Here is a 26,107-nt window from a genome sequence, read left to right on the forward strand (position 1 = left end):
TACCCTATCTCTCCCCGACCGGAACCCATGACTGACGCCTCTCTACGTAGCCCCATCCAAACCCGACAGTTGACTGGTGCCCAACAATTAAAGCACTATCAGATGCCTCTTCGTCTGAATCCCGGGTCAGCTTATATCGATGCCGCAGGTCAAATGGCACACGCTGACCCAGTCTTCGTATATGTCCCATTTACCACAACCGATCTTTTAAACTGGAAGACCCATAATTCCTCGTATACTGAGAAACCACAAGCTATGACTGATCTGTTCACCTCAATAGTACAGACGCATAATCCGACATGGGCTGATTGCCAGCAGTTACTAATGACTTTATTTAACAATGAGGAAAGGACAAGAATAAATCAAGCAGCCATTAAAGCATTAGAGGATAGAGCCCGTGCTTTGAACCAAGCCAATCCAGCAGCATGGGCCGCGACACACTATCCCAACACCGATCCCGATTGGAACGTAAATGGTGCTGATATGGTTCAACTCAGAGCCTATAGAGACGCTATAATTGCTGGCATGAAAGCCGGAGGAAAGAAAGCCATTAACATGTCGAAGACAGTTGAGGTGATCCAGAAAAGCGATGAAGCGCCCAGTGTCTTTTATGACCGATTATTGGAGGCATACCGCTTGTATACCCCCTTTAATCCGGAAGACGCAGACAATTCCCGAATGGTTAACTCCGCCTTTGTCAGCCAAGCATACGGAGATATTAAGCGCAAGCTACAAAAGTTAGAAGGGTTTGCAGGTATGTCCATCACCCAACTAATGGAGGTAGCAAATAAGGTCTATATGAACAGGGATACAGAAAGTAAGAAAGAGGAAGAGCGCAAGATGCGTAAAAAGGCTGATATGCTAGCGGTAGCGATCGCAGGCGTAGATAAACGGGGCCCAGATAGAGGCAATAATAGATGGAGTAGGGAGCCTTTGAGTAGGGATCAATGCGCGTATTGCAAGGAAGAAGGGCATTGGAGGAACGAATGTCCGCAAAGAGAGCAGTACGAGAGAGACCAACCCAGGGCAGGCTACGGAAACTTTAGAGGTAGAGCGAGAGGTAGAGGAGGCCCCGGAGGGAGTAATGGTTATAGAGGGAGTAATGGGAACAGAGGAAGTGTTAGGGAAGACAGGTATATTCCAGCAGCGCAAAGGTCCCGCGATAGAGAAGGTAGGGACTTTGTAGGATTGGCTGACACTGTCATGGAGGACTATTGATACCGACCGGGCTCCATCCCCCTTGGTCGAGCGGAGCCTATGGTCGATGTATCAATAGGGGGGAAAAGGAGTGCGTTCATGATCGACACTGGTGCTGAACATTCAGTGGTGACTAATCTAGTTGCTCCTCCATCTGGAAGGACTATTACTGTGATAGGAGCAACTGGAAGAAGTGCTGAAAAACCGGTTCTTAAAAGTCGACTCTGTACATTGGGAGGCCACGTAGTAAAACACCAATTCCTTTATATGCCTGAATGTCCAGTCCAATTGCTGGGACGTGATATGCTATCAAAATTACAAGCGCAGATTACGTTCCTACCAAATGGAACAACATCCTTAAAGTTTAATGGACCTTCAGGTATTATGACTTTATCCGTACCAAAGGAAGAAGAGTGGCGACTTTATACAGTGTTGACTAGCCAAAACCCTAGGAGTGATGAGACATTGTTTAACATACCAGGAGTTTGGGCAGAGAACAACCCACCAGGACTGGCCCGCAATATTCCACCAATAAAAATTGAACTGAAACATGGGGTTTATCCAGTGAGCCTAAGACAATATCACATTCCGCAGAAGGCTAAGAAGAACATCCAATCCTATCTGGATAAGTTCATACGGTATGGTATCCTAAAATTCTGTACTTCCCCCTGGAACACCCCATTGCTGCCTGTTCAAAAGCCCGGTACAGATGAGTATCGACCTGTACAGGACTTAAGAGCAGTCAATGATGCGGTTGTTAGCATACATCCAGTTGTACCCAATCCATATAACCTGCTTGCTTTAATTCCGGGCGGGGCTACTTACTTCACAGTCTTAGATCTCAAAGATGCCTTCTTTTGCCTCCGAATTGCCGCAGAAAGCCAATGTATTTTCGCTTTCCAATGGGAGAACGCTGTAACGGGCTCAAAACGCCAAATGACTTGGACAAGACTGCCCCAAGGGTTTAAAAATTCACCTACCCTATTTGGTTCAGCTCTAAGTCAAGATCTACTGGATTTCGAGTCTATCCCAGGAGAATGTGTATTGTTACAATATGTAGATGACTTGTTGATAGCAGCAGTTACAAAAGAAAAATGTCAGCAAGCAACGCACGATCTACTACATATTCTCTGGAAGGCAGGATACAAGGTGTCCAGGAAGAAGGCTCAGTTGTGTTTGCCAACTGTCAAGTATCTGGGATTCCATATCTCTGAAGGTCAAAGGATTATGGGGCCAGAGAGAAAAGAAGCTGTCTGCCAAATACCAATACCCAAGAATAGAAGACAAGTGCGAGAATTCTTGGGGGCAGCAGGCTTCTGTAGGATATGGATTCCCAGCTATGCGATACTGGCAAAACCTCTGTACGCAGCCATCAAAGGTACAGAGCACGACCCCTTCTTATGGACCCAAGAACAGCAAACGGCATTTGAAGATGTGAAGAAGGCTTTGATGAGTGCCCCAGCATTAGGTCTACCTGATCACACACGACCATTCTACTTATATGTACACGAGCAAAGAAGAATGGCTGTGGGAGTATTGACACAGTACTTGGGATCATGGCAAAGACCTGTTGCCTACATGTCTAAGCAACTGGATGCAGTGGCCAGCGGACTTCCACCTTGTCTAAGAGCCGTAGCTGCAGCCGCCCTGCTAGTAGCTGAAGCCGATAAACTCACTCTGGGTCAAGAACTTTATGTACGAGTCCCACATGCAGTACAGACGTTGTTGGATTACAAAGGAAATCATTGGTTTAGTAACAGCCGTATGACCAAGTATCAAGCAATGTTGTGTGAAAACCCAAGAGTGCATTTAGAGACTGTAAACACCTTAAATCCAGCTACCCTTTTGCCGCAACCTACTGAAAGTCAACATGATTGTTTGGAAGTAATGGATGAAGTATTTTCAAGTAGACCAGATCTTCGTGATTTTCCCATCCAGAACCCCGATGTTCAATATTACACCGACGGCAGTAGTTATGTGAAAGAAGGGATCCGCTATGCAGGATATGCAGTGACAACAATAGACAAGGTGATAGAAGCTCGGCCACTGGCGAAAGGAACATCAGCACAAAAGGCAGAATTAATAGCACTAACACGAGCGTTACAATTGGCTGAAGGTTTAAGAGTAAATATATTGTCCAACTTGACTCAGGCCATTGTACGCAGATGTGTAACGTGTGCTAAGAATAATGCAAGACAAGGACCAGTAAAGCCACCAGGAGTCCAGTTTATGGGGGGACTCCCCATGTCCGATCTACAAATAGACTTTACAGTAATGCCTAAATCGGGTGGACATCGTTACCTGTTGGTAATTGTGTGCACCTATTCAGGCTGGGTAGAAGCATGTCCTACTCGTACAGAGAAAGCAGGAGAAGTTGTAAGATTCCTGCTACGAGAAATAATACCCCGATATGGACTACCCTGTTCTATAGGATCGGACAATGGTCCAGCTTTTGTTCATCAGTGCCTACAACAACTGACTCATATGCTTGGTATAAAGTGGAGGCTTCATACTGCATATAGACCCCAGAGTTCTGGTAAGGTAGAGAGAATGAATAGAACTATAAAGAACCAGTTGGCTAAAATGTGTCAGGAAACCCAACTTAAGTGGAACGTTCTCTTACCCATAGCTTTATTGCGAATCCGCAGTACCCCTACCAGAAGGATGGGCCTCTCTCCTTTTGAAATCATGTATGGGCGACCACCTCCCGTACTTGGTAACTTAAGGGGGGACTTGAGTCAGTTGGGAGAAGGAATTACCCGGCAGCAGGTTGTAGAGTTGGGTAAGACTATGGAGGAGGTACAGAAATGGGTACAAGATAGATTACCTGTGAATATTTATCCCCCTGTTCATAGTTATCATCCAGGAGACCAAGTGTGGATTAAAGAGTGGAATAATGTACCGTTAGGGCCCAAGTGGAGAGGTCCTTATGTTGTTCTTTTGTCTACCCCTACAGCGATAAAAGTAGCCGAAGTAACTCCGTGGATACATCACTCCAGGGTTAAACCAGCAGCAGTCGATTCTTGGCAAATTACAGCAGATCCAGAGAATCCCTGCAAGATCCGGTTGAAACGCACTACTCAGTCGGAGTAACGAGGAATTATTGTGGATTACAAATTTTATTGTTACAGGTGTGAGTGAGAAGGCCATAATAAAGCCTGTCCGCTTACCAACACATAGTGTATAAGCCAGGAAAGTCTCGAAGGGACACCTGTGAAGACGAGCAGAACTCCATTCCCTGCAGCCCTCACATCCTGGAAGCTGAGGTTCCATCGCACGGACGAAGACTGAGGATGACGGCGAAAGATGTGCTTTTGATTGTGTTTATTTATATGTGTTTTTATATTCAGGAAGGTAGAGGTACCGACACTCCTAGCTGTGAGGTATGCATTAAGACTACGAGAACAGGTAACCATATTTCCCAAACCCTAATTTGGCATTCACAATACGAATGTAAAGGAGAGGTATCAAGATGTAGATACCTAAATATAGACTATAGTGTGTGCCATTTAGGAGTAGGAGAACCTAAGTGCTTCAGTCCAGAGTATCAACCTCGTACAATTTGGTTGACTCTCAGGAATGGAGATCCTCAGGGGACCCTAATTAATAAGACGGTGTTAGAATCCGTACATTCTTCGGGTGTTCTGCTATTTGATGCATGTAAGGCGATATCAAGTGGTAGAAAACCGTGGAATGTATGTGGGGATCTTAGATGGGAGAGGACGTATGGGTCTAATGATAAATATATTTGTCCCAGTAGTAAAAATAAATATGTGAGTCCTAGATGCCCAAATAAAGACTATAACTTTTGTCCATATTGGTCTTGTGTGGGGTGGGCGACTTGGGGACAGACAGTAGATAAAGACATGATAGTGACTAAGTTGCCGACTAGCCCTTATTGTAAGTCTATGGAATGCAACCCAGTCCATATACTTATTAATAACCCCGACAAGTTCCTAGATAAGTATGGAAATTTATTTGGGTTTCAGATATACGGGACGGGTTTAGATCCTGGGACATTATTGTTTATAGGAATAGAGACTGATACGGTATCCTCCCAGACTCATCAAGTATACCATTCCTTTTATGAAGAGATGAGTATAGATAATAAGATCCCCCATAACGCTAAAAACCTGTTCATTGACCTAGCTGAAAGTATTGCCGGTAGTCTTAATGTTACCAACTGCTATGTGTGTGGAGGTACTAACATGGGAGACCAATGGCCTTGGGAAGCAAAGGAGGTAATGTCCGGTTCTGAGGCAGTTGACCAACTAATATCTACACAAGCCGATTATCATTTGAGTGTTAGAGGTAAATCTGAGTGGAGATTAAAGACCTCCATCATAGGTTATGTTTGCATAGCAAGGAAAGGAATAATGTATAATACTTCTGTAGGAGAATTAACTTGTCTAGGGCAAAAAGCTTATGATGATGATACTAAAAATACAACTTGGTGGTCGGCTTCAAATGTCTCAGAACCATCTAACCCGTTTGCTAGATATGCCAGTTTAAAGGATGTGTGGTTTGATTTATCCATCACATCTACCTGGAGAGCCCCAGCAAATTTGTACTGGATCTGTGGTAAGAAAGCCTATTCGGAGTTGCCACAGGACTGGGAAGGGGCATGTGTGTTGGGTATGCTCAAACCATCCTTCTTCTTGTTACCGATTGAAACAGGTGAGACTTTAGGTGTTAAAGTGTATGATGTGAATCATAGGAAGAAAAGGGGACCCTTAGAGATAGGCACCTGGGAAGATAATGAATGGCCTCCCCAGCGTATCATAGATTATTATGGGCCAGCCACGTGGGCAGAAGATGGTACCTTTGGTTATAGAACCCCAATTTATATGCTCAACCGTATTATAAGATTACAGGCGGTGGTTGAGATTATTACTAATGAGACCTCACAAGCACTCAATCTTCTAGCGAAGCATAATACCAGGATGAGGACAGCAGTGTACCAAAATAGATTAGCCTTGGATTACCTTTTGGCAGTAGAGGGAGGTGTATGTGGGAAGTTTAACCTGAGCAATTGCTGTCTTCAAATAGATGACGAAGGGCAAGCAATAGCTGAGCTTACTAGCCATATGGTTAAACTAGTGCATGTGCCTACTCAGGTATGGAAAGGGTACAATCCAAGTAGTTGGTTTGGTAGCTGGTATGAGTGGTTTGGAGGGCTTAAGGCAGTGGTAGGTGGAGTCCTACTGATTTTACTGTTGTGTCTACTCCTACCGTGTCTTATACCCTTAGTAGTTAGGTCTGTGCAAAGCCTGATAGGAAGTATAGCAGAGAGGAAGGCTGCTGCACAGATAATGGCGATATATAAGTATAAGGCTCTAGATCAAGGAGAACCAATGCAGGAAGATGAGTGTTAAAAGATTCACATCATAAGATAAGTCTGGTCTGGTTCATGGTAACCTGAGGTATATGCAAACCAAGGTTAAGTGATGCCTCAAGTAATTGTGAAATATCAGAGGCATCAAAGGGGGGAATGTGATGTAATTCCAGTAAAATACAAGTTTAGCAGGCTAAGATTGCCACAAGGCATATGTATGTATATGTGTTTGTAGTATCAGTTAGTTAATTACACGTAGCTAAGATACTGTTATCACTGTACTGACCAGGTGCAGGAATGTAAGAACTGGAATTACGCGTCCCTCTCCTTTGTATCAGATGAGCCACGTGGTTAGACCGGATGGATGAGTTTAGACTCTATTTATTAAATAGGTTAAGGGTATGTGTGGGTGTAGTTAATTGTGGGAGGAGCTACAGTGCTATATAAGGAATGTACTCTATGTATTCAGTACTCAGACTTTGCTGTATTTTGGTGACGCTAGTCCCTCTGAGTCCCGATCGGTGATCCAATAAAGAATCTCTTCCTTCCTGAAGAAACCTGTGTCCATCTCTCTGTGCTTGGCTTCCGTCAGTTTCTCCGGTATCATTATGAATAAAATTAAAAAAAACTGTGAGAATTTTTTTTTTTTTTTTTTAAATTTGTAGTTCCGCCTCACATTTTAGCTGTAAATGTCATAATACTGTTAGGTTTTACTGCACATATTTGTAATCAGCGATGTCTCACGAGTACAAGAGTACCCCCCATTAATAGGTTTTATGGTGTTTTGGAAAGTTACAGGGTCAAATATAGAACGTTCCATTTTCAAATTGAAATTTGACAGATTAGTAATGTTACCTTTGAGATGGTGTGGTAGCCCAGGAATGAGAATTACCCCCATAATGGCATACCATTTGAAAAAGTAGACAACCCAAGGTATTGAATGTGGGATATGTTTAGTCAAAGTTAGTGTTTGACACCGGTCAAAGTTAGCGTTCATATTTGTTTTTGTGTGAAAAAAGCAAAAAACAAATATTTGGCCAGTGTTTGTGACTAAGTGGCTACTAAAAATGACTGGACATACCCCATTTGCAATACCTTGGTTGTCTACTTTTGCAAATGGTATGCCATCATGGGGGTAATTCTTATTCCTGGGCTACCATATGGTCTCAAAGGCAACATAACTAATCTGGCAAATTTTAATGTCAAAAAAATGAAATGCAAGCCTTATATGTGACTCTCTAACTTTCCAAAACACCATTAAACCTGTACATGGGGGGTACTGTTATTCCCGGGGGATTTCACTAAACACAAATATTAGTGTTTTAAAACAGTAAAACATATTACAACAATAATATAGTCCATAAAAGTGCCGTTTGATTGTAAAAAATGCAAAAAAATTCACTTTTACTTAAAATATCATCGTTGTAATACAATTTACCAGTTTTAAACACTAATATTTGAGTTCAGCAAAGTCTCCCGAGTAAAACAGTACCCCCCATGTACAGGTTTTATGGTGTCTTGGAGAGTTACAGGGTCAAATATAGTGCTTGTGAATTAAATTCTCTGCACTTTCTCCCTGTGTTGTTAGGCATGTCAATCAAATTTTAATTAATCAAATTACATAATTATGTTAAAAAATTACTTAAATATACACGTAGAATTTTAATATATATGCATGTAACGGACCGTTTCAGCATAAAAGGGGAAAAATCAGTTTAGGCGATAATCCCCTTTTCTGGAGACAGGCACAGCTACTGCAGAACACCACACTCCCGATCTGGATACGAAATAACACTCCGAACTGGAACAGCTGAACAAGAAAAGCATACAATCGGCTTACACTCTTGGCAGTCAGCTTACAATCCAATCCCCCCCAAGAACTGTGGTGGAATCTCGGTAAAAATAAATTTAGTAGGCCGAGATTACCACGTGGCATGTGTACGTGCATATGCTGACGTATCGATCAGTTGGTTGCACGAGGCAAGATACGATCAGTAGTGTACGGAGCATGTGCAAGAATACAGGATATAGTATTCCCCCTCCTCCATTGTGCTGGACAAGCCATGCGGTCAAACAGGAAGTTAATTCTTATTTGTGTTGATTGGTTAAGAGAATGTGCGGGTGGAGCTTAATATGGGAGGAGTTATATGCCTATATAAGGAGCCTGCACTATTGTCCGGGGCTCAGAACTTGTGGTATTTTGGTGACGCTAGTCCCTCTGAGTCCCGATCGGTGATCCAATAAAGAATCTCTTCCTTCCTGAAGAAACCTGTGTCCATCTCTCTGTGCTTGGCTTCCGTCAGTTTCTCCGGTATCATTTGGTGCATTGGCCGGGAAGCTCATCGTTCAACGGTAGCTGAGAGGCAGAGGCGTGAGACGGTCTATCTTTGCCCACGTTCTCTACGGCTGCACCCCTGAACTTCTGCGTGGACCTCCCTTCGTCTCGGCGCCACTGGGCCGTTGTCCAGGAGATCATCGGCCTCTACGTGAGAAGTGCTGGGGTGTCCCCGTCGATGAGTGTGAACTCAGGTTCAGGAACGAGGAGGTAAGACAACTGCTGTTTTAGACGGCAGGGCCCACTAGGGGTATACCGATTGTGCGGTAGGCCCAAAGGGGTTTTTGAATCTGTGTATCTGCCCCCTCTGTCGGAGGGAAGGAGCGAAGGCGCACCGCTCGATCGAACGCTCTTTAGTCAGACCGTTTGATTTGGTTAGTCAGGCGGGGTCCTGGTGTAAATAGCCCTAGCCGGACACCGGTGTCTTGTCTAGACTAGCGTTCTAGGGTGTATATTACGTTCGCTAGGTCGGAGGGACCGGGAGACTAAGCGGCGCCTGTGTAAATTCGGTTCGCTAGTTCTCATCCTATCTGGGCTAAGTGGGAAGGCGTGTAAATTTGGAACCCACTAGACTTTTGATAGTGCGACTAAGAGGCGCCTGTGTAAATTCGGTTCTCTAGCTCGCTATATATGTGGTGATTGGGCAGTGTGGCTAACCAAAACGGGTGTATATAGTTTTAGGTAGTCCATCAAGGTACTGGCCAATAGTTTAGTTGGGAATTGTAAATGTGTTAACGATTGTTTTAGTAAAGTGTATATCTTGTTAGATAGCGCGAGCTCAGCCGTCTAGCGAGAGTGTTAATAGTGTGTTGCTGTATTATAGTGCACGGTACCATAACCCTGTATATTTACTGACACTGTATATAAGTACTAATCATTGTTGTCCATTGCATGTTTAACACCATAACCACTAATAATTGTATTGTGACCTTAACTTGTGCTTTGACCTATGCTAACCGTACTGTAACCGCTATTTGTAAAAGACGATGTTACTGGGGTGTGTTATAGACGGGTAATTCGTATATAGAGAATTATAGCGTGGGTGACTGTATAGTTACGCCAAAGGGCATAATATTGATTATATAGTGACTGGTGTAGCAGCTGTGTGTGTACGGGAATTCCCTGAGTGTTTATTGTTATTGTGTACGTTTCACTTGGTAACCGTACCACGTGGTGCTGTTGCCAGAGGAAACGGGTGTGACTGTTGAATAGTACGCGTGTATAGTATTCGTTGTCGACGACGTTCCATTGTTAAGTATGGGTGCGTCGCAGTCAACGATTCCGGATCCCTTAGGTTGTATGGTGAAGAATTTTAAAAAGGGATTCAAAACTTGTGATTTTGGGGTTAAGATGTCTCCTGTGCGTTTAGTTACTTTGTGCACTAGGGAGTGGCCTACTTTGGTTGCGGCATGGCCGCCACGTGGCAGTTTGGATCTAACTCTGGTACAGCGCTTACACGTGGCTGTATCAGGTAGGCCTGAACTTTACGGCCAGTTTCCTTATATTGACTGTTGGAGACAGGCCGTAAATGACTCGCCAAAATGGCTCCAGACATGCCACGAGGAGCAGTGTCGCCTCATGGTAGCTAGGACTTGTTCGTCCACTAGGACTGGTGTTAGGCCCATTTTGGACACGCCCCCTGAGTCCGAGATCCTTTTGCCGCCCCCTTACTTTCCGTTAAGAGGAAGTGACGCAAACGCAGGAAGCCCTGCACCCCTCCCCTCATTACCCCCATCCACTTCCGCTTCCTCCTCCAGTACAGGATCCACCCCCCCTCGTACTAAATCTCCCCTTCCGGAACCAGAACCCACCCCCATTAGAAACGAATATCCTGATTTGGCGCCACTTCAGACTTCCGGTCAAGCTTCATCTAGCTCGGCTCGAAGTGTTTTATTTACGACCTTTTCCCAAAACCAACCTCCCACATCCCCATACCCTATCTCTCCCCGACCGGAACCCATGACTGACGCCTCTCTACGTAGCCCCATCCAAACCCGACAGTTGACTGGTGCCCAACAATTAAAGCACTATCAGATGCCTCTTCGTCTGAATCCCGGGTCAGCTTATATCGATGCCGCAGGTCAAATGGCACACGCTGACCCAGTCTTCGTATATGTCCCATTTACCACAACCGATCTTTTAAACTGGAAGACCCATAATTCCTCGTATACTGAAAAACCACAAGCTATGACTGATCTGTTCACCTCAATAGTACAGACGCATAATCCGACATGGGCTGATTGCCAGCAGTTACTAATGACTTTATTTAACAATGAGGAAAGGACAAGAATAAATCAAGCAGCCATAAAAGCACTAGAGGATAGAGCCCGTGCTTTGAACCAAGCTAATCCAGCAGCATGGGCCGCAACACATTATCCCAACACTGATCCCGATTGGAACGTAAATGGTGCTGATATGGTTCAACTCAGAGCCTATAGAGACGCTATAATTGCTGGCATGAAAGCAGGAGGAAAGAAAGCCATTAACATGTCGAAGACAGTTGAGGTGATTCAGAAAAGCGATGAAGCGCCCAGTGTCTTTTATGACCGATTATTGGAGGCATACCGCTTGTATACCCCCTTTAATCCGGAAGACGCAGACAATTCCCGAATGGTTAACTCCGCCTTTGTCAGCCAAGCATACGGAGATATTAAGCGCAAGCTACAAAAGTTAGAAGGGTTTGCAGGTATGTCCATCACCCAACTAATGGAGGTAGCAAATAAGGTCTATATGAACAGGGATACAGAAAGTAAGAAAGAGGAAGAGCGCAAGATGCGTAAAAAGGCTGATATGCTAGCGGTAGCAATCGCAGGCGTAGATAAACGGGGCCCAGATAGAGGCAATAATAGATGGAGTAGGGAGCCTTTGAGTAGGGATCAATGCGCGTATTGCAAGGAAGAAGGGCATTGGAGGAACGAATGTCCGCAAAGAGAGCAGTACGAGAGAGACCAACCCAGGGCAGGCTACGGAAACTTTAGAGGCAGAGCGAGAGGTAGAGGAGGTCCCGGAGGGAGTAATGGTTATAGAGGGAGTAATGGGAACAGAGGAAGTGTTAGGGAAGACAGGTATATTCCAGCAGCGCAAAGGTCCCGCGATAGAGAAGGTAGGGACTTCGTAGGATTGGCTGACACGGTCATGGAGGACTATTGATACCGACCGGGCTCCATCCCCCTTGGTCGAGCGGAGCCTATGGTCGATGTATCAATAGGGGGAAAAAGGAGTGCGTTCATGATCGACACTGGTGCTGAACATTCAGTGGTGACTAATCTAGTTGCTCCTCCATCTGGAAGGACTATTACTGTGATAGGAGCAACTGGAAGAAGTGCTGAAAGACCGGTTCTTAAAAGTCGACTCTGTACATTGGGAGGCCACGTAGTAAAACATCAATTCCTTTATATGCCTGAATGTCCAGTCCAATTGCTGGGACGTGATATGCTATCAAAATTACAAGCGCAGATTACGTTCCTACCAAATGGAACAACATCCTTAAAGTTTAATGGACCTTCAGGTATTATGACTTTATCCGTACCAAAGGAAGAAGAGTGGCGACTTTATACAGTGTTGACTAGCCAAAACCCTAGGAGTGATGAGACATTATTCAACATACCAGGAGTTTGGGCAGAGAACAACCCACCAGGACTGGCCCGCAATATTCCACCTATAAAAATTGAACTGAAACTTGGGGTTTATCCAGTAAGCCTAAGACAATACCACATCCCGCAGAAGGCTAAGAAGAACATCCAATCCTATCTGGATAAGTTCATACGGTATGGTATCCTAAAATTCTGTACTTCCCCCTGGAACACCCCATTGCTGCCTGTTCAAAAGCCCGGTACAGATGAGTATCGACCTGTGCAGGACTTGAGAGCAGTCAATGATGCGGTTGTTAGTATACATCCAGTTGTACCCAATCCATATAACCTGCTTGCTTTAATTCCGGGCGGGGCTACTTACTTCACAGTCTTAGATCTCAAAGATGCCTTCTTTTGCCTCCGAATTGCTACAGAAAGTCAATGTATTTTCGCTTTCCAATGGGAGAATGCTGTAACGGGCTCAAAACGCCAAATGACTTGGACAAGACTGCCCCAAGGGTTTAAAAATTCACCTACCCTATTTGGTTCAGCCCTAAGTCAAGATCTATTGGATTTCGAGTCCATCCCAGGAGAGTGTGTCTTGTTACAATATGTAGATGACTTGTTGATAGCAGCAGTTACAAAAGAAATCTGTCAGCAAGCAACGCACGATCTACTACATATTCTTTGGAAGGCAGGATACAAGGTGTAACGGACCGTTTCACTTACACGAGGATAAAACCCAGTTTAGGCGATAATCCCCTTTCCAGATGCACAGGCAGCTACTGCAAACACCATTCTCCCGACTGGAACCACACGAACACTGGAACAGCTGAACAAGAAAAGCAGACATCGGCTTACACTCTTGGCAGTCAGCATACAATCCCATTCCCCCAAAGACCGAGACGACACATCGCTTTGAGGGTTAAGCAAGACTCAAGACTGGGACACCCAGTCTGGCTTTTATTACAAACAAGTACATACAGGACACTCCCAGGGGGAGGATGAAATTAACCAATCACATGGATGTACCTCCCACACATTTCCTCCCCTTAGATTAACACTTAACACAATTATACCGTACACCTTTTTCCCCAATTCCTGGATGTACCCCAAATACATAGGCTACACCTCCAAAACAGGTATCCCCTGATAGCCCTTATTCAGGGGGACAACATATGCAAGAATCAGCCCATTCGGATAAACGGTTCGGGAGTTATGGGACTTTAAAGTATTGACCGACCGCATGGGTAAAGTATCCGAAAACAGTTCCATGCATTTTGGCCCTGCGGTCGGTCACAAACAAGTGAATGAAACAGACGAATTGCCTGTGTTATAGAGCCTGGAGAGGGTTTGAATGAATTCCCTTGTTTATGGGGTTCTTTCTACCGAACGGCGGGTCATTCGGTAGTTTCCATACGAATTTCTGGAAGTATGGAGGTCTCAGCGGTGTTTGCCTAGTCAAGTGTCCGATTTTAGTTCCAGACACTCGACGGCAAAACCCCGCTGTTCGGTAGTTTAAGATGGCCGCCGCCACGTGTTTGTTTCCCGAATGGCGGCCACCCAGAGGACAAAGAATACATTACATGGATTGCCAATTACCCATTTGCAACATTGTTGCAAACTGTAATTGGAGGCACACTTATTCCTGGGTGGTCTGGTTGTTCGGTAGTTTCACTCAATATAATGAATGGAGTGATTCTACCGAACAATCAGGTGAATGCTGCATACATATCACCCAGGTTAAACTTAACACATGAATACATATACAATATTACAGGCAGTATACTAGAATATGCTTCACAGTCTTAAAGGGACAGTAGTCCCAAAAGTCCCAATCTGTTCATAGATGATTTTAAAGGGCCAGTAGCAGCAATATAAATTATTACATGCCCAAATATAGTGTTTATAGAGCAATATGTCCATGGGCCGTAGTCGCAGGGCAGGAGGCTAGCAGCCAGGCCTCTCCAGTTCACAGTGGCGAAGCTGGTTTCGCCACATTTCTCCCCTTTGCCAATTAGACTAACAGGGTACCTGACTTTCTGCCGGTCAGTGCCCTGGTTAGTCCAGCAACCCACCCACGAAACAGAAATAACAGAGCAGCCCACCCACACTAACCGGTTACTACATCTGGGTGAGAAAGGATTTTGTCCAAGTTCTGGTGTTTCACCACTGCTGGGTGGGAGACGGGTAGGTTGCCTTGGTGGGTTGCTGAGGGGGCAGAGACCAGCGGTACTCTGTCCTGTTGCCAGCACTACCACGGGAGTAGTCTGGTGGGCGCCTGGTTGCTGGAGACTGGCTGTCTCCCCTTTAGGTGCACCGCTCGACTGCCGGAGGGGGAGACCGACTGTCTCCCCTTTGGATCCATCACACTGAGGCTGGGGAACAGGACCGACCATCCCTATCCCTTGTGCTGTAAGTGCAGAGACTACGGTCCCATCTGCACAGTTGTGGGGCTTAACATCTCCCCTTGGTGGGTTAGGTTGCCGTGGGAGAGAGGGTGTAACAAGTTCCTCTCTCTGGATGGCAAACTGCCGCTGGGGAGAAAGGATGGCACCTTCTGCTCCCTGGGGTACACACTGCCGCTGGGGAGGAAAGATTGCACCTTCTGCTCCCTGAGGTACACACTGCCGCTGGGGAGGGAGGACGCTGCTCTCCTCTCCCTTCACCTCACACTGCCTTCCTGGCACATCACTTTGTTGCTGGGGGGCAGGAACAACAACCTCTGCCCCCTGTAACTCAGCCTGCCGCTGGGGAGGATGGACGACACCATCAGCTCCCGGAGACACACACTGCCGCTGGGGAGGAAGGACTGCACCTTCTGCTCCCTGGGGCACACACTGCCGCTGGGGAGGGAGGACACTGCTCTCCTCTCCCTTCCCTTCACACTGCCTTCTTGGCATATCACTTTGCTGCTGGGGGGCAGGAACAACAACCTCTGCCCCCTGTAACTCAGCCTGCCGCTGGGGAGGATGGACGACACCATCAGCTCCCGGAGACACACACTGCCGCTGGGGAGGGAGGACGCTGCTCTCCTCTCCCTTTACTTTACACTGCCTTCCTGGCACATCACTTTTCTGCTGGGGGGCAGGAACAACAACCTCTGCCCCCTGTAACTCAGCCTGCCGCTGGGGAGGAAGGACGACGCCTTCATCTCCCTGGGACACACACTGCCGCTGGGGAGGAAGCACGGCACCTTCAGCTCCCTGGGACTTACTCTGCCGCTGGGGAGGATGGACGACACCATCAGCTCCCTGGGTTACACACTGCCGCTGGGGATCTGGGCCGACTGCCCAGCATCCCTGTAGGGCCGGTAGAGAGACCTCGGTCCCATCTCCACCTGCCTGTTGTGGTTCCTCACAGGACCAATCTATGAGGACCCCTACCTCGGGTTCTTCCTGCCGCCTCGGGGGGGGGCGGCTAACCTCCTCGGATGCAGCCTCTACTCTGCTGCTGTACCACTCTTCCTGCTCATCATACTCTTCGTCCATCTTTGAGTTTTGCTCAGCCATGACCTGGTTCCAGATCCCCTGGAATGTGTCCATGGATATATAACCCCCATACTGGGCCACTTGCTGCCTCACCTTGGCCATAAAATCATCTTCAGCGTCAGAGCCTTCCATACTTGTCTGCTCCAAGTCGCTGGATACCTCTGCTGCCAGGGCGCTGCACGAATGCTAACGTTGCCCTCAATTTGTAACTCCAAGGAATTGGTGTTGTCTGTAGCTGTCCCTCTGGTTGTAGGAACGATCCCACCGCTGCCACCAATTGTAACGGACCGTTTCACTTACACGAGGATAAAACCCAGTTTAGGCGATAATCCCCTTTCCAGATGCACAGGCAGCTACTGCAAACACCATTCTCCCGACTGGAACCACACGAACACTGGAACAGCTGAACAAGAAAAGCAGACATCGGCTTACACTCTTGGCAGTCAGCATACAATCCCATTCCCCCAAAGACCGAGACGACACATCGCTTTGAGGGTTAAGCAAGACTCAAGACTGGGACACCCAGTCTGGCTTTTATTACAAACAAGTACATACAGGACACTCCCAGGGGGAGGATGAAATTAACCAATCACATGGATGTACCTCCCACACATTTCCTCCCCTTAGATTAACACTTAACACAATTATACCGTACACCTTTTTCCCCAATTCCTGGATGTACCCCAAATACATAGGCTACACCTCCAAAACAGGTATCCCCTGATAGCCCTTATTCAGGGGGACAACATATGCAAGAATCAGCCCATTCGGATAAACGGTTCGGGAGTTATGGGACTTTAAAGTATTGACCGACCGCATGGGTAAAGTATCCGAAAACAGTTCCATGCATTTTGGCCCTGCGGTCGGTCACAAACAAGTGAATGAAACAGACGAATTGCCTGTGTTATAGAGCCTGGAGAGGGTTTGAATGAATTCCCTTGTTTATGGGGTTCTTTCTACCGAACGGCGGGTCATTCGGTAGTTTCCATACGAATTTCTGGAAGTATGGAGGTCTCAGCGGTGTTTGCCTAGTCAAGTGTCCGATTTTAGTTCCAGACACTCGACGGCAAAACCCCGCTGTTCGGTAGTTTAAGATGGCCGCCGCCACGTGTTTGTTTCCCGAATGGCGGCCACCCAGAGGACAAAGAATACATTACATGGATTGCCAATTACCCATTTGCAACATTGTTGCAAACTGTAATTGGAGGCACACTTATTCCTGGGTGGTCTGGTTGTTCGGTAGTTTCACTCAATATAATGAATGGAGTGATTCTACCGAACAATCAGGTGAATGCTGCATACATATCACCCAGGTTAAACTTAACACATGAATACATATACAATATTACAGGCAGTATACTAGAATATGCTTCACAGTCTTAAAGGGACAGTAGTCCCAAAAGTCCCAATCTGTTCATAGATGATTTTAAAGGGCCAGTAGCAGCAATATAAATTATTACATGCCCAAATATAGTGTTTATAGAGCAATATGTCCATGGGCCGTAGTCGCAGGGCAGGAGGCTAGCAGCCAGGCCTCTCCAGTTCACAGTGGCGAAGCTGGTTTCGCCACACAAGGTGTCCAGAAAGAAGGCTCAGTTGTGTTTGCCAACTGTCAAGTATCTGGGATTCCATATCTCTGAAGGTCAAAGGATTATGGGGCCAGAGAGAAAAGAAGCTGTCTGCCAAATACCAATACCCAAGAATAGAAGACAAGTGCGAGAATTCTTGGGGGCAGCAGGCTTCTGTAGGATATGGATTCCCAGCTATGCGATACTGGCAAAACCTCTGTACGCAGCCATCAAAGGTACAGAGCACGACCCCTTCTTATGGACCCAAGAACAGCAAACGGCATTTGAAGATGTGAAGAAGGCTTTGATGAGTGCCCCAGCATTAGGTCTACCTGATCACACACGACCATTCTACTTATATGTACACGAGCAAAGAAGAATGGCTGTGGGAGTATTGACACAGTACTTGGGATCATGGCAAAGACCTGTTGCCTACATGTCTAAGCAATTGGATGCAGTGGCCAGCGGACTTCCACCTTGTCTAAGAGCCGTAGCTGCAGCCGCCCTGCTAGTAGCTGAAGCCGATAAACTCACTCTGGGTCAAGAACTTTATGTACGAGTCCCACATGCAGTACAGACGTTGTTGGATTACAAAGGAAATCATTGGTTTAGTAACAGCCGTATGACCAAGTATCAAGCAATGTTGTGTGAAAACCCAAGAGTGCATTTAGAGACTGTAAACACCTTAAATCCAGCTACCCTTTTGCCGCAACCTACTGAAAGTCAACATGATTGTTTGGAAGTAATGGATGAAGTATTTTCAAGTAGACCAGATCTTCGTGATTTTCCCATCCAGAACCCCGATGTTCAATATTATACCGACGGCAGTAGTTATGTGAAAGAAGGGATCCGCTATGCAGGATATGCAGTAACAACAATAGACAAGGTGATAGAAGCTCGGCCACTGGCGAAAGGAACATCAGCACAAAAGGCAGAATTAATAGCACTAACACGAGCGTTACAATTGGCTGAAGGTTTAAGAGTGAATATCTATACGGACTCTAAGTATGCGTTTTTAACCACTCATGCCCACGGAGCTCTGTATAAAGAAAGAGGACTACTGAATTCAGAAGGCAAAGAAATCAAGTACGCAGCTGAAATCCTACAACTATTGGAAGCAGTGTGGGAGCCGAAAGAAGTCGGTATTATACATTGTCGAGCGCATCTGAGAGGGGATGGTGATGTAACCAAAGGAAATCGGATGGCAGATAGTGCAGCTAAGCGTGCTGCTGAATCAGGAAGACAGGAGTATGTGGGGCATATAGCTGCTCTAATACCAACCCCACTGTCTCAATGGACTCCAGTTTATACAACTCAAGAAGAGGAGTGGTTAAAGACTGAACCGGGAAAGTATTTGGAGAACAAGTGGTATCAGCTAGAAGATGGAAGAATAGTTATACCAGCATCACTAGCAGTAGAAATTGTCCAGAACTATCATAACGGGACACATTCTGGGAGAGACAGTACAGAAGAATCTCTCAGGAAACATTTCTACATACCAAGATTGTCCAACTTGACTCAGGCCATTGTACGTAGATGTGTAACGTGTGCTAAGAATAATGCAAGACAAGGACCAGTAAAGCCACCAGGAGTCCAGTTTATGGGGGGACTCCCCATGTCCGATCTACAAATAGACTTTACAGTGATGCCTAAATCGGGTGGACATCGTTACCTGCTGGTAATTGTGTGCACCTATTCAGGCTGGGTAGAAGCATGTCCTACTCGTACAGAGAAAGCAGGAGAAGTTGTGAGATTCCTGCTACGAGAAATAATACCCCGATATGGACTACCCTGTTCTATAGGATCGGACAATGGTCCAGCTTTTGTTCACCAGTGCCTACAACAACTGACTCATATGCTTGGTATAAAGTGGAGGCTTCATACCGCATACAGACCCCAGAGTTCTGGTAAGGTAGAGAGAATGAATAGAACTATTAAGAACCAGTTGGCTAAAATGTGTCAGGAAACCCAACTTAAGTGGAACGTTCTCTTACCTATAGCTCTATTGCGAATCCGCAGTACCCCTACCAGAAGGATGGGCCTCTCTCCTTTTGAAATTATGTATGGGCGACCACCTCCCGTACTTGGTAACTTAAGGGGGGATTTGAGTCAGTTGGGAGAAGGAATTACCCGGCAGCAGGTTGTAGAGTTGGGTAAGACTATGGAGGAGGTACAGAAATGGGTACAAGATAGATTACCTGTGAATATTTATCCCCCTGTTCATAGTTATCATCCAGGAGATCAAGTGTGGATTAAAGAGTGGAATAATGTACCGTTAGGGCCCAAGTGGAGAGGTCCTTATGTTGTTCTTTTGTCTACCCCTACAGCGATAAAAGTAGCCGAAGTGACTCCGTGGATACATCACTCCAGGGTTAAACCAGCAGCAGTCGATTCTTGGCAAGTTACAGCAGATCCAGAGAATCCCTGCAAGATCCGGTTGAAACGCACTACTCAGTCGGAGTAACGAGGAATTATTGTGGATTACAAATTTTATTGTTACAGGTGTGAGTGAGAAGGCCATAATAAAGCCTGTCCGCTTACCAACACATAGTGTATAAGCCAGGAAAGTCTCGAAGGGACACCTGTGAAGACGAGCAGAACTCCATTCCCTGCAGCCCTCACATCCTGGAAGCTGAGGTTCCATCGCACGGACGAAGACTGAGGATGACGGCGAAAGATGTGCTTTTGATTGTGTTTATTTACATTTGTTTTTATATTCAGGAAGGTAGAGGTACCGACACTCCTAGCTGTGAGGTATGCATTAAGACTACGAGAACAGGTAACCATATTTCCCAAACCCTAATTTGGCATTCACAATACGAATGTAAAGGAGAGGTATCAAGATGTAGATACCTAAATATAGACTATAGTGTGTGCCATTTAGGAGTAGGAGAACCTAGGTGCTTCAGTCCGGAGTATCAACCTCGTACAATTTGGTTGACTCTCAGGAATGGAGATCCTCAGGGGACCCTAATTAATAAGACGGTGTTAGAATCCGTACATTCTTCGGGTGTTCTGCTATTTGATGCGTGTAAAGCGATATCGAGTGGTAGAAAGCCGTGGAATGTATGCGGGGATCTTAGATGGGAGAGGACGTATGGGTCTAATGATAAATATATTTGTCCCAGTAGTAAAAATAAATATGTAAGTCCTAGATGCCCAAATAAAGACTATAACTTTTGCCCATATTGGTCTTGTGTGGGGTGGGCGACTTGGGGACAGACAGTAGATAAAGACATGATAGTGACTAAGTTGCCGACTAGCCCATATTGTAAGTCTATGGAATGTAACCCAGTCCATATACTTATTAATAACCCCGACAAGTTCTTAGACAAATATGGCAATTTATTTGGGTTTCAGATATACGGGACGGGTTTAGATCCTGGGACATTATTGTTTATAGGAATAGAGACTGATACGGTATCCTCCCAAACTCATCAAGTATACCATTCCTTTTATGAAGAGATGAGTATAGATAATAAGATCCCCCATAATGCTAAGAACCTGTTCAATGACCTAGCTGAAAGTATTGCCGGTAGTCTTAATGTTACCAACTGCTATGTGTGTGGAGGTACTAACATGGGAGACCAATGGCCTTGGGAAGCAAAGGAGGTAATGTCCGGTTCTGAGGCAGTTGACCAACTAATATCTACACAAGCCGATTACCATATGAGTGTTAGAGGTAAATCTGAGTGGAGATTAAAGACCTCCATCATAGGTTATGTTTGCATAGCAAGGAAAGGAATAATGTATAATACTTCTGTAGGAGAATTAACTTGTCTAGGGCAAAAAGCTTATGATGATGATACTAAAAATACAACTTGGTGGTCGGCTTCAAATGTCTCAGAACCATCTAACCCGTTTGCTAGATACGCCAATTTAAAGGACGTGTGGTTTGATTTATCCATCACATCTACCTGGAGAGCCCCAGCAAATTTGTACTGGATCTGTGGTAAGAAAGCCTATTCGGAGTTGCCACAGGACTGGGAAGGGGCATGTGTGTTGGGTATGCTCAAACCATCTTTCTTCTTGTTACCAATTGAAACAGGTGAGACTTTAGGTGTTAAAGTGTATGATGTGAATCATAGGAAGAAAAGGGGACCCATAGAGATAGGCACCTGGGAAGATAATGAATGGCCTCCCCAGCGTATCATAGACTATTATGGGCCAGCCACGTGGGCTGAGGATGGTACCTTTGGTTATAGAACCCCTATTTATATGCTCAACCGTATTATAAGATTACAGGCGGTGGTTGAGATTATCACAAATGAGACATCACAAGCGCTCAATCTTCTAGCGAAGCATAACACCAGGATGAGGACAGCAGTATACCAGAATAGATTAGCCTTGGATTACCTTTTGGCAGTAGAGGGAGGTGTATGTGGGAAGTTTAACCTAAGCAATTGCTGTCTTCAAATAGACGACGAAGGGCAAGCAATAGCTGAGCTTACTAGCCATATGGTTAAACTAGCGCATGTGCCTACTCAGGTATGGAAAGGGTATAATCCAAGTAGTTGGTTTGGTAGCTGGTATGAGTGGTTTGGAGGGCTTAAGGCAGTGGTAGGTGGAGTCCTACTGATTTTACTGTTGTGTCTACTCCTACCGTGTCTTATACCCTTAGTAGTTAGGTCTGTGCAAAGCCTGATAGGAAGTATAGCAGAGAGGAAGGCTGCTGCACAGATAATGGCGATATATAAGTATAAGGCTCTAGATCAAAGAGAACCAATACAGGAAGATGAGTGTTAAAAGATTCACATCATAAGATAAGTCTGGTCTGGTTCAAGGTAACTTGCGGTGTAAGCAAAACTAAGGTTATGTGATGCCTCAAGTAATTGTAAAATATCAAGAGGCATCAAAGGGGGGAATGTGGTGGAATCTCGGTAAAAATAAATTTAGTAGGCCGAGATTACCACGTGGCATGTGTACGTGCATATGCTGACGTATCGATCAGTTGGTTGCACGAGGCAAGATACGATCAGTAGTGTACGGAGCATGTGCAAGAATACAGGATATAGTATTCCCCCTCCTCCATTGTGCTGGACAAGCCATGCGGTCAAACAGGAAGTTAATTCTTATTTGTGTTGATTGGTTAAGAGAATGTGCGGGTGGAGCTTAATATGGGAGGAGTTATATGCCTATATAAGGAGCCTGCACTATTGTCCGGGGCTCAGAACTTGTGGTATTTTGGTGACGCTAGTCCCTCTGAGTCCCGATCGGTGATCCAATAAAGAATCTCTTCCTTCCTGAAGAAACCTGTGTCCATCTCTCTGTGCTTGGCTTCCGTCAGTTTCTCCGGTATCAGAACGAGACGACACTTCATTTTGAGGGTTAAGCAGGAACTCTGGACTGGCTCATCCAGCCTGGCTTTTATTTCCAACTCACACATACAGGCCACACCCAGGGGGAGGCATAAAAGAACCAATGACATAGATGTTACCTCCCACACATCCCCTCCCCTTAGTGTGACACATAATCCCATTATGCATACAGTGTAAAATATACTTTTACACAACTTTCATAACTTTAAAACCATACATCACATTCACATAAAAATACATATCCACAATCAATCCATTCAGGGGAACAACATATTAAAAAATGGCATGAATCCGACCAGGGGTTCAAAAGTTACTAAAAGTATCTTTTGTTCCTTTCTGGCTGGCAGAAAAACATCCCCACAATGCACCCTGGTTTCCTCCCTTCTGCCCTGGAGTTAATTGGAGAAGTAATCCAATTATCCAGGACTAGAGGCAGACTCCATTAACCACATGGTTGCAAAACGACATAAAACACTTTAAAATACATAAAGTCACATTTACACATAACACACAGACATTTCACCTATCCCCAGATAGCTGGGATCTGCACGCACAAAACTACCGAATAGCGCGCAGATCCTACTCACACAGTACAATTGCCATGGAGCTAAAGTCTTTCCCATAGTCTTTCATTATATGAATAGGCTCCATGGTATAGCTATCTGGGGTATCACATTCCCATAAAGTCTGGTCCATAGTCCAAAGGCAAGAGGCAGGCAAGCAGCCCCCTCCAAGGACACGTGGCGAGGTCGGTTTCGCCACACTTCTCCCCTTTTCCAAATAGACTAACAGGGTATCTGACCTCCTGCCGGTCAGTGCCCTGGTTAGTCCAGCAGCCCACCCACAAAACAGAAACAGCAGTACAGCCCACCCACAATAAACGGTTACTACACCTGGGTAAGGGAGAATCTGGTCCATGTCCAGGTGCCTTACCACGGCTGTGTGGGGGACTGGTAGGCTGCCTTGGTGGGTTGCTGAGGGGGCAGAGACCAGCGGTACTCTGTCCTGGTGCCCGCACTACCACGGGAGTAGTCTGGTTGGAGCCTGGTTGCTGGAGACTGACTGTCTCCCCTTTAGGTGCATAGCTCGGCTGCCGGAGGGAGAGACCGACTGTCTCCCCTTTGGATACACCGCTCTGTGGCTGGGGGACAGGACCGACCGTCCCTACCCCTTGTGCTGTAAGTGCAGAGACTACGGTCCCATCTGCACAGTTGTGGGGCTTAACATCTCCCCTTGGTGGGTTAGGCTGCCGTTGGGGAGAGGGTGTAACAAGCTCCTCTCTCTGGACGGTGAACTGCCGCTGGGGAGAGGGGTTAGCAGGCTCCTCTCCCTGCCACTCTCTCTGCTGGTGGAAAGGGAGACCAGCTGTCTCCCCTTTCATTCTCTTGTCCTGCTGCTGGGGTGCGAGACTGACTGTCTCTGCTCCCTGCAGGACACACTGCCGCTGGGGAGGATGGACGACACCATCAGCTCCCTGGGGTACACACTGCCGCTGGGGAGGAAGGACGGCACCATCAGCTCCCTGGGGTACACACTGCCGCTTGGGAGGAAGGACGGCACCTTCTGCTCCCTGGGTTACACACTGCCACTGGGGAGGAAGGACTGCACCTTCTGTTCCCTGGGACACACACTGCCGCTGGGGAGGAAGGACGACACCTTCGGCTCCCTGGGTTACACACTGCCGCTGGGGAGGACGGACGACACCATCAGCTCCCTGGGTTACACACTGCCACTGGGGAGGAAGGACTGCACCTTCTGCTCCCTGGGACACACACTGCCGCTGGGGAGGACGGACGACACCATCAGCTCCCTGGGGTACACACTGCCACTGGGGAGGAAGGACTACACCTTCTGCTCCCTGGGGCACACACTGCCGCTGGGGAGGATGGACGACACCATCAGCTCCCTGGGGTACACACTGCCGCTGGGGAGGAAGGACTGCACCTTCTGCTCCTTGGGGCACACACTGCCGCTGGGGAGGGAGGACGCTGCTCTCCGCTCCCTTCACTTCACACTGCCTTCTTGGCGTCTCACTTTGCTGCTGGGGGGCAGGAACAACTACCTCTGCCCCCTGTAACTCAGCCTGCCGCTGGGGAGGATGGACAACACCATCAGCTCCCTGGGGTACACACTGCCGCTGGGGAGGGAGGACGCTGCTCTCCTCTCCCTTCCCTTCCCACTGCCTTCCTGGCATATCACTTTGCTGCTGGGGTTGCTCACAGGACCAGTCTAGGAGATCTGCTACCTCGGGTACTGCTGGTTGCTGTTGGGAAGGAGGACCGGTTGTCTCTTCCCAGGCTTCAATGATGAGTCGCAGGTAATCCCCCTCCAGGTTCCATTCCTTGGCAACCAAATACTGTAGGTCTGCCTCGAGGTCAATAGCGCTAGGGAGACCCAGCATGTCCTCTCGGTTGTAGTACAGGTCCCAAAAACGAGAGTCGGTCATTTTCCCAAAATCCTCATCGTCATTATTATCCCAAAATCGGCCACGGCCAGTGTAATCTCCGCCTTCTGGGAACTCATACTCCGCCATCTCGGGGACACACTGAGCTGCGTACCATTGTATCGCCTGGTATGCGTCGTCTAGCGCCCGTTCTGCATATACTAGAATTTTGAGTCTAGTCACCCACTTTTCCTCGGCCTGTGTTCTCAGGAGGGGCCTCCGCTCTGCCATTCGAGCCAGGATTCGCTGCCTTCTGCTGCGGCGCTGATCCCCTCGCGAATACTGTACTTCCTCTAGGGCTTCGACCCACAACCCGGCTCTGACCACCTCTCTGTACATCAGCATGTACTCCTCTGAGACTGCTCGAGACTCCGGGACATAATCGTTCAATCTGACTTGAAACTTCTCCTCCATTTTCTGATTTCCTTTGTAAATAGGGTCGCTGTACGGGTACTAGCGTTGCCCTCAATTGTAATCCCGGAATGGTGTTGCCCGTAGCTGTCCTTCTGGCTGTAGGAACGATCCCGCCGCTTGCCACCAATTGTAACGGACCGTTTCAGCATAAAAGGGAATAAAATCCGTTTAGGCGATAATCCCCTTTTCTGGAGACAGGCACAGCTACTGCAGAACACCACACTCCCGATCTGGATACGAAATAACACTCCGAACTGGAACAGCTGAACAAGAAAAGCATACAATCGGCTTACACTCTTGGCAGTCAGCTTACAATCCAATCCCCCCCAAGAACGAGACGACACTTCATTTTGAGGGTTAAGCAGGAACTCTGGACTGGCTCATCCAGCCTGGCTTTTATTTCCAACTCACACATACAGGCCACACCCAGGGGG

The sequence above is a fragment of the Pelobates fuscus genome, chromosome 3 (genome assembly GCF_036172605.1).
Source record: "Pelobates fuscus isolate aPelFus1 chromosome 3, aPelFus1.pri, whole genome shotgun sequence".
NCBI lineage: Eukaryota > Metazoa > Chordata > Amphibia > Anura > Pelobatidae > Pelobates > Pelobates fuscus.